Source organism: Branchiostoma floridae, chromosome 6 (genome assembly GCF_000003815.2).
Source record: "Branchiostoma floridae strain S238N-H82 chromosome 6, Bfl_VNyyK, whole genome shotgun sequence".
Classification (NCBI taxonomy): Eukaryota; Metazoa; Chordata; class Leptocardii; order Amphioxiformes; family Branchiostomatidae; genus Branchiostoma; species Branchiostoma floridae.
In genome coordinates this window covers 21,928,050-21,943,106 of record NC_049984.1, presented here as the reverse complement: position 1 = coordinate 21,943,106, position 15,057 = coordinate 21,928,050, and the positions used below count along the sequence as shown (strand labels likewise).

Here is a 15,057-nt window from a genome sequence, read left to right as displayed (position 1 = left end):
AGCACAACGATTTTAATTTCTCTCCATCTATATTTCCAGCATCTGTGAGGAGAGTTTGCTGATTGCTCTTTTCCTCTCCTCACAGCAGTCCATGGGTTTGCATTTGTTGGTCTCTAATTCTTCAGCCTTGCACATGTAGGCTTTGTACTTGGCTGTGCCGTTGACCTTCATCTCAGCCCATGCCTTTCAGCTTCTGCTGGTACGGACTTTCCTGACATGTCGACAAGGTAATGTCAGACTTGTCACAAAGACATTTTAATTCCCCTTAATGCCCATCAAAGACTATGATGGAGAATCTGTATTGGTTTTGGTGAAACAAAGTTACCTTGTTGAAAAGATTCATTACTTCGCTGCCCATGTGCTTATCAACAAGGGGGTCGTCCCAACCAAACTGTACTTCTGACAGCAGATGTTCTGAGAAGCCTACATGAAAGGATGTGAAATTCCGTTTGAACATCGGTATGGAGATTTCGATAAGGAGATGTGGCACAAGCAGATGCAGATATTGTCAGTCCGATTCTCACGGATCTGGAGGCGTTTCCACCATGATTTCCTTGGCCACTGAAATAGCATCTTCCTTTCCCAGGAGCCTTAAGTGGTTGATCTCTTGACCTGACATCATAATTCTATCGTGACAAATTTTCATGCTAACGCCAATATGTTGTACGCTAGACAATTATCAAATTATTTAAGGCAAAAAAGATTCCTCACCTTATTTTGTCCACTGTGCGGCGCACGCTCAGGACTCGGTGTACTGCTAGTTCCAGGTACAGCAGCCTCCACCCCGGCAGCACCTTCTGTGGCGTTGTAACAATACAAATGATGTCCTAAGAAGGTAAAATTGAGTCTCTTATAAATGAATCTTTATTTAGCAATCCATGGATCCTCCTCTGACAAGATAGACTTTCGATTTGGAAGTGGAAGGAGGTTCAGGAATTATTTTTATTGACTGTCGTTTCGCCTGTTCACTTAGGATTGAAATGTAATATTTTTGGTCCCACTCTCTCTTGGGTGTTGTGAATGATTCTGACTGCCAAGAAATTGCCTTAGTCAGAAATATTTTTCTCCATTGTCATCAGTATCTGAGTCGTCTGGCGACATGTACCCCTTCTTCAGAACACGCTGCAGTTAGCTTGAGTTGCTGGTTATATGCTTTTTTCGCCTTCAAAGCCTTCAGGCGATGATCAAGTTTCTGTTGGCAAAAACAAAAATATCATCGGTCCTCTAGTAAAACATTGTCATTATTGACATTGTGCTCTGATTAGGCTATTTGTCGTGCTTATTTACAAGCTGTAAAAAGCATCATCGCATTAGCAAGTCATAACTGATGCACTATGGCATTATACATCTCATAATGCCTTAACTTGGACTTTATAACCCCCAGAAAGGCATTAACATTATGTCAAACGTTGAAGTGTACTATTTGGGAAAAAGAGTTTCAGAACAAAAATAAGGCAGTATCCCAAATTGTTATTCAGAAAACATTCTACTAGTCAGCCAATGATACATGAGCAAATGCTGAGAAGGCAAGGTAACATCTTAATATGAGTTCTTACCAGGTGGTGTCCAGTTGATCAACTGCCCTGAGCAGACCTTCCCCCACAGCACCTGGACTGCAGTGTTCTTCAACTGCTCCAGATTGTTGTAGGACAGATCTTCTGGTGAGGTGATGTGTTTGCTCTCAATCATTGACCCCTCCAAACCAAACCAAATATAGAACCAGAATGGCTCTCCACGTTTTGCTAAGAAAATAAAGATCAATAGATATCAGTATACTCAGTAATTTGCTTTTTGCAGCCATATATGAGTTCTACTATACATATGCATGTGCCCTTTTGATAGTATCATCTTTCTTGCCAGATTATGCATTCTTTCATACTTGTACATAGCATCATACTGTAAATATTGTTTGGACCAAGTCTGGTGTGGTCGGAAATCTTAAAACCAAATTGTGTTACTTTTTTTGTTGGAAGCCCGTGTGATAAAAAGTTGAACCGAATGTGATACAGAATTATCATCTGGCCCGGTACACCTTTTATAAGTTAAAAGCTTGACAATTTCCAGTTATAAAAATGGTGTATATACAATTTATAAGGCATTTGCATGGCACTTTGACTGTTTATGTGGCTCTGCTAATATAAGCACCAATAGACACATTGGGCAAGTGGCAAAGCAAGGAACAGTATTCAGAATGTCTCTGGCAAATTGCAAATTTGAAGCATAGATATAGTTCACAAGTTGGGCAGGGTTGCCTTTTGGTTTAGCAATATTGTCAATGCAAGCCAGTTATTTGGTTTGTTTTTTTATGAAACCTGCACCACTGGTCATAATAGTAAGACAACTCGTGTTTAATGAAAATTCCTCATTTACTACAAAATCAACTGGGATAGCAATTCTTATTCTTAAAAGGAATTGCACAATCTTTCAACTGATGTTACAAAATGACAGTGAGAAACAATGGAGCTAATAATTGGCCGGAGCTAACAACATCTCATGTCCCACTCTGAGCTTGGGTTGTGGAACTAAATCCTTCCATAGTGTACAAAAATGATACTCAATTCTCACATAATATAAGTAGGACATAGTGAGAGTTAAAGAATGCATTCACTAACCTTCTAACTGCCTTTTGGTAGGCATGATGCTGAAATTCCAGTTACTTGTCTGCTCAGAGTAAATCAGGTCCAAGTGCTGCTCAAGCAGTGTGTCCAGAGAAGACAGAAAGCCCGCCAAATGTAGCCGAGACAAATCAAGCATATGACCTGTCATTCATTAGGACGCCAGGGCTTGGTACAAAATACATTGACTAAAAGTACACACAATGAAAAATGATCATAGGAATCCAGGTGAAAAATTGCCGATCGCCGTTTCTGCTATAAACCTTGCCAGGTGGGGCAAGTAGTCACCTACTAGAGATTCTACTATGGACACCATGTACTTGTATCTGGACATCACTGGTGGCTCAGCATGCTGACTATATATGATATAACTTCTGAGAACAGCTCTCCCATACAAAGACATCGCCACCTTTGTTGTCCGTTTGCTGCAGGGCTGCCAGGTGTTTGTGCAGTTGTGGGATCCCAATTGTCGAGAGTTCCTTGGGTACACCTTCAGGCAAGCCTGCCACAACTGCTTTCTTGTCTAAACCTCTTCATCGGAAAGTGCTGACCTTTTAGAGGTCTGTTGGTCACTTCCATTGCATCAGAAGACGTGTTTCCAGTATGTGGGGCCTTCTTCTTGGCCACCACATTTTGGCCATGGACTGGTGTCTGAGATTTGTCTCCGAAGGCGGGTGTGATAGCCGCTTAGATTTCTTTGTTCTGTTTGGGCCATTTTTGGGACTCAATAGCAATGTTTGAAAATTCCAGCCCCTGGAATAAACCTTCAAAGTGGTTTCGTGTTGAGAAACACGCCATTTTTGGCCTTGCGCTTCTTTCGCCGCTTCTTGCGTGGAGGGGCTGTTTCTTGCTCCTCTCTAGGTTCGATGTTCTGTGTGTGATATATTGTACCCACAAACGAAAGAGGCTACAACAAACAGCAGTCTGCGACTTGAAAATTATTAATTGCCAAAGGAGAAGACGTGATCTGAACTCAGTGGTCAGTAGTGGGATATTTTATATCGTACTCAGAGGCGTAGATGTCAGGGTGTTTACGAGACGCTTAGACGCTGTAGAAGTGGCCAGAAAAGGGATCTGTAGACGGTGAGTTTGAAGAAGGAAAGTTAGCTCAGTCCGTATGATCATAAGTTTGCAGATTTCACGCTCTTCAATAACCTCTAAATTAATTTGTAATTTGAATAATCACATATGAAGAATAAAAGCAAATCCCAAATGAAGGTCATCAAAATACTTTTGAAAAATTCCAGTTCTGGAAGTGTGAAATGCGGCTGAAGAATTGATCGATGTGTGCCCCACAACCAGGAAATCAAGTTTGACCTGAGTTTGAAGAAGAAGAGAGACATGCAATGTTAACATACAATGAAGTAGGCATGTTTTGCAAAAATGTCGAGTTAGCTGCCGCCCTTGCAAGGCGTCGATAGCCATGCATCTGCTGGTTAATCCCAATGCAATTGATGATACTCCGCCAGCATCAAGCACTTACATCCTTCAACCCTTCTGATTGCCGCATTAATAACATCTACTTACGTCATCCTCCCAGTGTTCACTCCAGTCGACTGAAGAACCACTTTCAACCTTTCCAAAGCCGCATTTAATTCCCTCTGGCAGTCTTTCAGCTTCATTCCTATCTACCTTCTTCTGGCCACTCAACTCAGCGTTCTTCGCCGCCATACCATCAATCCAAACAAAACACACCCTTCACTTCACAACTTTCCCACAAACAGGCACATAAACAATTTGAGAGTCAAGATATGTATTAGTGAGATGTGCCGGTAATCAAAGCATGGTGGGATTTGGCAGCGGGTATCTCGCAGCAGCGAAGGTCATGTTGTGACCGTTAATTTCCATTTTTCGCAAGATCGGCCAAGAGCGTTAATCGCGTTCTGTAGTCCTTGTTAAGTTTCGGATAATAAAACAATGTCGTCAGCATAAAATAAGCTGTTCAATTGTGTGTGTTGTAACAGGAACGTCTAAGTTTTCTGAATCAAGTTCATCTATAAGTTCATTGATGTACGTCTAAGTTTTCTGAATCAAGTTCATCTGTAAGTTCATTGATGTACTGGTTGAATAGTGTGGGGCTTAAAACGCACCCTTGTCGAACGCCAATATCAATAGGAAAACTCAATACAAAGGGGTAACATTCGGATAGGAGATTGGAAACTATGTGCGCTACAAGTACAACGCTACCAGTAAAACACAAAAGCACCTGTGTCACAAATATCAACATGACATGACTAGAACATAATAACAAATACCATGTACTGGATGACAGGCTTCTCGTCATGCCCCATGGTAAACCTTTAGGCATGAGGGCAGCTGTGCTGCTCCAAGTCGTTGCTTACGATGCCGAGAAACCCCTTCACATCCAGCAGTGCGTCGAGCTCCTCCGTATGCGTGTTGGGGTAACTCTGATTGATGACGCCGACCAGTTCTTGATGAGTTGTAGCATCCTGCTTTCGTAGTGTTGACGCTATCTTGCTGAAGAACTGATCAACGTCCTCATGCGTGTAGCTGACAAGGAGGTATCCTACTTGCACCTGCATATGAACTGCGTTTGTCAATACTGGAATCGCATCGCATGTCCTATTACAATCGTACTGTTGTTTTCTGAAAAAAAAACTTCAAGTAAAAGCTTTCTTCTTCACAGTTCGGTGTCACAAATCATGTCCGATTGACTTTGAAGGGCGTGGCTGCTATACTGTTAGTCTTCCATTTCACCGGTCTTCTTGAGAGCTTTGTCCTCTGGCTTGACAAGCATGATAGTTTTGGCATGTCTTCCATCCCATCCTTCACGTCCCGACTCCTGAAAGAAGTCTTGGATTGAGGAAGGAACACCCCAGGTGCACCACACACCTTACATCAGGTTTGTCAATAGCTGCCCTGCAGCCTTAGCTGCTACCAAAATGTCTTCTGCCAATCACTCAGACCCTGCCTCCCATCGGCCCTGTCCCATGGTATTTCACCACTTACATTACAATCAGAGAGACAGGACTCTGGTCCACCACCACAACAGATTTTCTCCTTATCCGTCGGCATGTTTCGGCAGTTTCCACAAGTACACCACTCCGGTACGTTGTTGTTACCTCCGGCTCCGGTTCCACATCAGCATAATATCAATGATGATGGCTGGCTGCGTAGTCGCCATCTTGTGGGCGAGTGGCCTTAGCTGTCGCATACTCAAGCCATTTATCATATCCTAAGGACAAAAGATATCACGAAATGTGAGACAATTGATTAGGTGGAAGATACTGAAGTAATGACAGAAGTACACTGGTATTCCAAATCATTGTATGTTCTTGATTCCCGGATAACCTCTAACTTCTTGGCCCTCACGGCTCGCAGTCGGGGGGGTTGACAAACTGATACGATGCCATGTTTGATAGCTGTCTAACGTTTGTGGAGGCGGTCCATCCATCTGAATATATTGTTGACCCAGGCAGGGAACATCGCTGTATAATGGGCATCAGCGTAGCTTCTTTTAGAGGTTTAACTTTACATTTAGAGGCTTAACTTTATCTTTCACCTATTGCGCCTTTCCACCACTTGCATATATCCAGCAGCATGCAGGTTCTACTTTCCAGATTATTGTAATAGTTCCCAGGTTGTAGCTCATTGAACACATGGAAATGTGGCTTGTCAACTGTAAATTTGCGACGTATTTTCTCTTCTCATACCTGTCACTCAAATGTACATTTACATATATATGCATATATATATAGCCTTTTGTTGTGCAGCCCTGTCTGTGTAATTATGTAGACCTTGGATAACAAGATATTACCTAACATGCCAAGACGGAATCAAGCCTAAGATATGGCTGTCACAGTGCAATTAGCTACTTTAGCTATGCTTTGTACGTTTAGTATTTCATGCACTATGCACTACAGCCACCATGTTCAAATAGGTGAAAGATAAAGCTATCTCCTAATGACTACACGACATTTCCATCATTTCCTTCATTTTTAAACGAGTTGAATTAAATCGAGGAGAAACACCGAATATGTCTTAATATTTTGCTTGACTGGCAATCAAATCAAATCATATCTTACCTTGGGATATTCTGCTGCCCATTCTTACACGTCTGTGTCACTCGTACCTTTGTGGAATGACTTCTGCAGAACTTGTTGGTAATTCCTAGAAGCAAAGCCACGAAGAAACAAAAAAGTATGTCATTTTTGCAATTTTCAGTCTACCGCTGCTGTTGGTCACTAGTGACGTCCAGATGTAATTGTATTTGAAGATGTAAGTACTGAAATTCAGATAAACGAAGAAACGAGTGTACTCACTAGTTTTTCGATGCTCTTACTCGTCAGCCCCATGGAGTCATAGTACCGTATGGTTGTGCTTCTTATATCTACAGCCTGATTATAAGAAAAACTGTTATTGCAACAGAATCTTACGATATGATTTTTGATAAGTGCTGTTTTATCGCAAATTAAAATATATGATTAGTCCTAATCTAAGAGCAACACAAGCATGATCCTGGCAATTTGAATAGCATTTACTGACAGCACACCATTAGTTGAAAAATTCTATGCTGCGTAACTATGAGCCTTGGCATTATGATCTGGGCTACAAAGTTTGTTTTAAAACGCGTTCCAATAGACAAGGCTACAAGATTACCAGTCTGAGAACTTACTTCCATGGACCGGTGGCTGTGCTCTAGTAGGATTGGGAACAAGGCAAGCTCCATGTCTGACAGCTCATCCAATCCTGTCGTGTGCTAGTTCCTATGGTCAAGTTGGCGTAGTAGAAGTAGCCCGAATATGCCTTGAACTGTGCTCCATCCACCCCTGGGGAGGGGCGTCTCGGTGGACGATACTGTACTCATTATGTCAGCCGGCAGTCAGAAAAGGCCAGCAATCAGCGAACCAGTACAAATAGAAAGTCTCTCTCTTCTTGGAGGTTTGTGTGGTAATAACTCCTTCAATTTTGCTCGAGCACACCCAGTCACCCTCCTACCATGTATTTCTCTGAGCGGAGAAGGGGGCACAAGATGTATATACATCAAGACATAGTCTGTATAGTATGTATCATGAGTAAGAAAAAACTGACTCAGAGTACAATACTTTCTTTCGGGTTAAACGTTGAAAGAAGGACAGTTCAATACTTCCAAGATTCTACATATAATCACGTTACTACAGTCATGCGTCTCCTGTGATTCATAGTCGTGATATCTCGCCAATCATTACTTTAGAGCTACAAAACCTTGGTAGGTTGTGCGTTCCAACGTCAGGAAGCATGTTCGTCCTACCTCGATTTCCCTCGTGACTCTGACCGCTCGCCTTTCTAGCGTGCCGTCGAAGAGCGCATCTTTTTCGTCTGCCGTAGTCAAGACACGCACGTACCTGGACAGCATTATCGCTGTCGTGATGAAATCTTTCTTGACGTGGGTACATCTCTGCCCTAGATCATGATAAGGATTCAACAGTCACACTGTGCCTTTGACAATGTCCCGAGCATCCTTCGAAACATTGCGCTGCCATTGAGAGGCGAAAGAAGCCTATTTTCTTTTTGTGCTTTCAAACATCCAACACATCTCAAAAGAAACTTACATGTATAACAGTTTCTGTACTGATACTACATGACTTAATCCGCAGCATTCCAGTATATATTGGTCTTTTATTAAATACGCTCATATTAACAACTAGAGTTCGGCGACCTCATACCTCCATGAAAATTTAGAGCTTTCGTAAATTTAATGCAATTGACTAACACATTAACATAATTTATGCATAGTGTTGTTCATCATTGACTAACGTACACGTCACAGTTATAAAATTCCCATTATTAATCATAAAGCGGTTTTGCAATTTTTACATAAATTATGCAAATAAGTTCCTCATTATCATATTTGGTATCTGCTTATATTCCACCTATCGTAATTAACATGTGTTACATGTATTGAGGTCCAGTTATTGAAAACAATGGAACTATACAATTTCCTCATTAATTATGCAAATTAAGTCCTCATTTGCATAACATGTATATCATTATGAACATCTCTGTCTAAGCTACCCGCATGCCTAAAATGCAGGCAATCCGTCGTTCCTTTCTGCAGTTATCCTCTTTGGAGTGTCTTGACAAAAACACCCATGCAGTTCCACAATTAAATGTTAGGGGGCTGAAACTTGCCCCACTTTGTCATGACACCAAAAGCTATCTACCACCAAAATGTCAAGACCATAGCATGTCTGGAACAAGAGGTACATAGAAAAAACTGCTATGATAGAATATTCTCATTAATTATGCAAATGTACTCCTGTTTTGCATAATTAGTATCTCATCTTGTAAAACAATGTCTAAGGTACCTACATACCAAAAATGATGAAAATCCGTTGTTCCCTTCTTGAGTTATTGTCTTCAGAAGTTTTTGACAAAAATGCCCCTGCTTTCCCAAAACTAGACGCTAGGGGGCCCAAACTTATGTCACTTATTCCTGAGCACAAGAGCTATCTAACACTCCAAAACCGTGACCATAGCTTGCTCAGAACACGAGATAGCAAACCCGGAAGTTTGGACTGCAGTACCAAGGGAAGCCGCTAGGGGGCCCAAAATCTAATCATTTCCAGCTTTCATCACACCCTACCAACACACCAAGTATGAAACCAATCCACCAAGCCGTTCTTGAGCTATCTTGTTTACACACAGACAGACAGACACACACACAAACACAGGGTAAAATATAACCTCCATGACATTTCATGGAGGTAATGATTGATGTTGATGTAAAGTAATCTCATTACCATTGTCCAAGACACCAAGACAGATCTTTCCGCCACCCCCATTGAGAAATGCGCATGCAAACCTCTTAACATCATCTGTTAGAATGTCATAGATGTAGCGCCCTCCCGATTCCTTGAACACTGCGTTGTCTCCTTTCAATGTTTGCAAGTGGAAGTAATGTGCTGGCCAGGACAGTCGATTGCACAAACCATTATTCAAAGACAATTCCCTAGCCCCAATCAATTAATCCAGTTAATATGTTTTTTTAGTATACTACTTATAGTACTATACCCACAAAACATGAAGTCAAGAAACTCTGCAGGTTTGAGTTACTTTTGGATTCTGAAGTAGACTCCTCCATTTGAAGGTCCTAAATGGAATGCTGTTTTTGCATTATGTAAAGGCTAGGGTTGGTACCAGTACAAATAAATTCAGGTACAGGTCATCGGAAAGTTCAAGTCCAGAGGATCAGATGCAGGTCCAGAGAGTCAGGTCGAGAGGATAAGGTCCCAGTCCGGAACTGAACCTGGACGAAGTTATTGTTTGTGAAAACTTGCAAAGTCAGTGCAGAAGGTCGAGACGGAGTGAGACTGTAGTTCTGAGGTCCAGCAAGCGAGGAAGGTCCAGATGGTGGAGGAACTGCATGATGCTGGAGCCCAGTCGAGGGTCGAGATTTTCTAGCTTTTTTATATCAATATTTGGTCAAGTAAGTTAAGAAAATAATTCTTGTATCTTCTTAAATATTACCAAGAAAATTAAGAATCATCTTTCTTTAACTTTCTAGATAAGGAAAATAAGAGAATTTATGAAATTTATTCCCGTCTTTTTCTTAACATTATTTGGTCAAATAAGGGAAGAAATAAGTTCTTGTATTTTCTTAATTGTTACCAAGTAAAACATGAATTGTCTTTCTCAAACTTCTCCTATAAGAAAATAAAGATAATTCAAGAATATTCTTCTAGTAAACCAAAAACTTTAGAAAAACCACAACATTCCTTTGTATCCGTGCGCGAAAGCAAATGTAATACAAATTTCGGGAAAAAGGAGCCTCTAATACTGCTATCATGGTCGAAAAAAAACTTAGGTCAGATGTAATTAGAACTTTTAACTCTTAAAAGAACATGATAAGCGGTAGACCCAAATACTATCAACAATACCGCACGTTGCCCGAGATCCTTTGCAAAGCGCTGTCGAGCGGTTGGCTGCGGTGCGGCGGATGAGGCCCGGCGACCGCACCGATCCATCCGCGGCCTGCTCTGCCATGGAGACTGCGCAGAAGTCGCTTGATGGGAGACCACGAATGTAGTGCGTCTACTTTCCTGGGAGAAGCCTTTTCCAAGGCCAAAATCGTGGCAGGATGTGTGGCATGTGTGGCACAGCAAGGAGAGGTCAGGACGTAGACTCGTGTATTTGCCAGAAAGCCCCTCAGGCCCGTGTCTTTTCATTGGTCCGTCCCCGCATCGCGTTGCCACCAATGACGAGTCGCGCCGCCAACCGTATGCAGGTTGCTAGCTCTCTTAGTCAAAGTCTTGTTGCTCTTGTCTGCCATCTATAGGGGACTATGACATGGCCGGAGCAGGGCAATTGCCTGATCTGAGCAGTGCATGCAGCTGGTCGCGGCGCAACTGCCCGTTGTGTCTCCAGGTGCCTCGCGTCGTCAACCTGCCGACGCGTAGGTTCGCACGTACCTGCGCTTTTGTGTCTCTTGTGCCTATTGTGTCTGGCCCCGGGAACAGAATCCTCGACAATGTCTTTGTCTGACCTATAACAACGGCGTCTGCCAGGGGTGCGGTGAGATGTCTGCTTTGGCCGCACTTGGCCTTTTTTTCCCCTCCAGTCTTCCCTCGAGCTCAAAGTGGTAAGGGGAGAAAGCGCTCGTCGACCGCCGCTTGCCCGGAACTTGATGACCGACACTTGCAGATAACAAGTGTTCCTGGGACGGCGACTTTGACTTTGACGAAGGAACCACATATAAAGTTCACCCTCAACGTTGGGGCTATATATACGCTGGGCACGAGAGCTATAGTCGTGCTTGCTTCGGCAGCACATATACTAAAATTGGCCAGCCTCATGGCCCTGGTAGGGAGAATTTTTGCGCTGTAAAATTATTCGAAACTCCCCACAAGCCAAAATGGTGGGTTTGTGTCACATTTGTTACATCTAGTTAAAGAGTATACCTACCTCTGCTTCGAGATGACATTGATTTATCATAATTATGTATGGATGTTCAAAACAGGTCCTGCCTTACATCTGCTTATAGATAATATTTCTGTATTGATTATGTATGGACTGAATCAAAGGTCTTACTCTACATCTACTTGGATATGATGTTTGTTTTATGTATGGATGTTCAAAACAGGCCTTACTCTAGATTTGCTTATAAATGATGGTTATATATTGATTACGTATGCACATTTAAAACAGGTACTACTTTAAAGCTTCTTATAAATGATCGATTTTATTTATGTTTTATGTAGATTTGCGTCTGCTTATCAATGATGTATTATGTACACAGCACGAAAACGAATATTTAAGCATACTTTCCGAGATACTTAAATGTAGCCTAAAGGTGGGAAAATATTTCCGCAGAGTTTACGGTATCGTAAAGACCACGGAAACCATGGTTTTACATTTCCGTAACCTTTCCGTATTCGTTAAGGCAGATTAAATACATGTCATATCTTTACATAACCTTTAAGCATCCTTATATGCGCCGTATATGAAACGGGTATTGCTTATGTACAGAAAACATCTACAGGCTTTGAACCGACCATACGTTCACATACAATCAGTTAACCTTCGCCTTTTTTAATTTTCGTGGTTCTCTAAGGTGGAAATTACCAATAGGAGATGATGTATTTTCATTGCCCTTCCGTTACAATTGATCTCATTTTACATACTCTTATCAGTATAGATCTATGGAGACCTCCCCCTTTTATGTATAGGTATGGTAGCGTTTATTTCTAAAAAGAGGCATTGCTTTTACCAAATTAAGAGTATTTTCCGCTCAATATACCACATGCGCCGTTCAATAAAGCAGCGGCTTCAAATGAATAGCTCCTGCTGTGTTTGCGTGTTTAGTTTAACCAAGAAAAGTAAATATCCTGTGTGAAAGCTACATATAACAGATACATGTACAATCTTTCCGATATCTTTCCGTTACATTTGAGCTGACTTTACATAAAAGGGGGGAGGTTTAAGCAAACCTCCCCCCTTTTATGTATAGGCGGAAAAAAGATGTAGGAAAGGTAGCGTTAATCATTACTTGAAAAAGAGGCATTACTTTTACCAAATTAAGAGTATTTTCCGCTCAATATACCACATGCGCCGTTCACTTAAGCAGCGGCTTCAAATGAATAGTGTTTGAGTGTTAAGTTTAACCAAGAAAAGCAAATCTCCTTTGTGAAAGTTACATATAACAGATACAATCTTTCCGATGTCTTTCCGTTACATTTGAGCTGACTTTACATAAAAGGGGGGAGGTTTAAGCAAACCTCCCCCCTTTTATGTATAGGTGGGAAAAGGGTGTCGGAAAAGTAGCGTTAATCATTACTTGAAGAAGAGGCATTACTTTTACCAAATTAAGAGTATTTTCCGCTCAATATACCACATGCGTCGCTTACTAAAGCAGCGGCTTCAAATGAATAGCTCCTGCTGTGTTTGCGTGTTAAGTTTAACAAAGAAAAGCAAATCTCGTCCTGTGTGAAAGCTACATATAAAAGATACAATCTTTCCGATGTCTTTCCGTTACATTTGAGCTGACTTTACATAAAAGGGGGGAGGTTTAAGCAAACCTCCCCTCTTTTATGTATAGGTGGAAAAAAGATGTCGGAAAGGTAGCGTTAATCATTATTTGAAGAAGAGGCATTATTTTCCGCTCAATATACCACATGCGCCCTCACTAACGCAGCAGCTTCGCCTGAATAGCCCCTGCTGTGTTAACGTGTTGAGTTTAACCAAGATAAGCAACATTTGCTCCTGGTTAAAACTTACATATAGCAGATACAATTTTTGGAATGTATAGGTGCAAACGGAAAGGTAGCGTTAATTATTATTCTTAAAAGAGGCATTGCTTTTACCAAATTACGAGTATTTTCCACTCAATATACCACATGCGCCTCTCACTAAAGTAGCGACCTCGCCTGAATAACTCATTCTGTGTTAGCGTGTTTGACGAAACCAGGAAAATCAAAATATCCTCATGGAACATATGGTATCTTTCCAATGTCTTTACGTTACCATTGAGCTCACTTTACACAAAAAGATGCTATGTACAGGTGCAAGAAAGATGTCGGAAAGGTAGCGTTTACTTTTTCCAGTAGTAGATCTATCGTATGTTACCGATATCGTTCCGTTACCTTTGCCTTTGAGCTTACTTTTCAGAAAACTCTCTGAACTTTCTTTACAGAGGTGGAGATTAATATTGATAGTTACAGAAAAAGATGTTGGAGAGGTAGCGTTGAAAGCAAGGAAATTAAATATTTAACCTCCTTGTTGAAAGGAAACAACAGTCGCCGGGAGGACTGGGTACATGCCCCCGAAGATTGGTGGTCATAATTACGGCATGTTCCCGTTCAGGGTAAGAGGACTAGTACTGGGCGGCCTGTGCAGTATGTCGCTCGCGGGTGGCTGTGCCTTGCAGCTTGGCATCCCGACGACATAGCGTCCTCACTACGCGGTAACGTATCATGGGAATATAGCGGGTTTGCTGTTTATATAATTGTACAAAAAAACTTTCTTATCATCTGGAAGAACATTTATTATCTACAAGCAATAATCACGTTCTCCCAGAAAGGCTGGTATTTTCTAGTGTGGTAACAGTTGTGTTTAGCTTAACATTGGCTAAACAGCGTACAAAATTCAAATTTATTCGCCGTCAACTATGAATAACGAACAACGCGGCATTGAATTTCTAATTAGCAGCTCCCAGAAGAGGCCAGTCATGTGATAGGGCGTTATCCAATGACAGACAAAGGTGGGTTTTTTAAACCTAACGAATATACCATAATTTATAGAAGAAACCAGTTTGCAGGGCGTCTGTTTCGGGACAAGTCAAGAAGGAGCCTTGGATCCGTTTCAACACACGGATTATCGGCGTGGCTTTGCCGCAAATGGATTCGAACGGAACTACAGGACGGAACGGACATAACCATAGGACACTCAAGGCTTGCCAGAAACGGAGTATGTTGGAGAGTCTTCAAAGGGGCACAACTCAGGGTGAATTCAAGACTGTGTCATCTTGACCAGCATAAGCTGGCGGAGATATGGAGAGCACGGCCTGTTCATCACAAAACAGTACCCGTCTTCGGGAATCTCAGCGGATTTTTCCTAATGTGATGGCCAGATGGAACTATGCTGCTTGAAATGATGTCTTTCCAGGCGTATCGCCCGACACTGGACTCCAAATTGTGGACTTAAATGTAGCGGAGATTCGTGCATGGATATTGTACACCGATTGTTCCCTCGGTCGACCAATCCAAGTCCACAATTGGACTCACAAGATAGTTTAGACGGCAAAGCCATAGATACCGGTGTAGGTATGATTCACACCAAATAAGACACGCATACCCGATGCAAAAGTTGCAATTTAAGCCACACAAAACACATAAAGCCTACCTAAAGATGCGGAAAGGTTTAAACTTACGCCGCCTTTACTAAAAATAAATGACAACTATAGTCCAAGGAAAGATCACGGAAAGCGTTCGGATAAGTACGTTTC

General features: G+C 41.8%; 1 long non-coding RNA gene across 1 annotated transcript; it reads right to left on the bottom strand.

Annotated features, from left to right (window-relative positions):
- Window positions 1-1,211: 1,211 nt before the first annotated feature.
- Window positions 1,212-8,321, bottom strand: LOC118417036. The gene is made up of 3 exons (XR_004831305.1): window positions 7,252-8,321; window positions 6,899-6,973; window positions 1,212-6,746 (listed from the first exon to the last, which is right to left on the bottom strand). It is a non-coding gene; the product is annotated as an uncharacterized LOC118417036 (long non-coding RNA).
- Window positions 8,322-15,057: the final 6,736 nt, after the last annotated feature.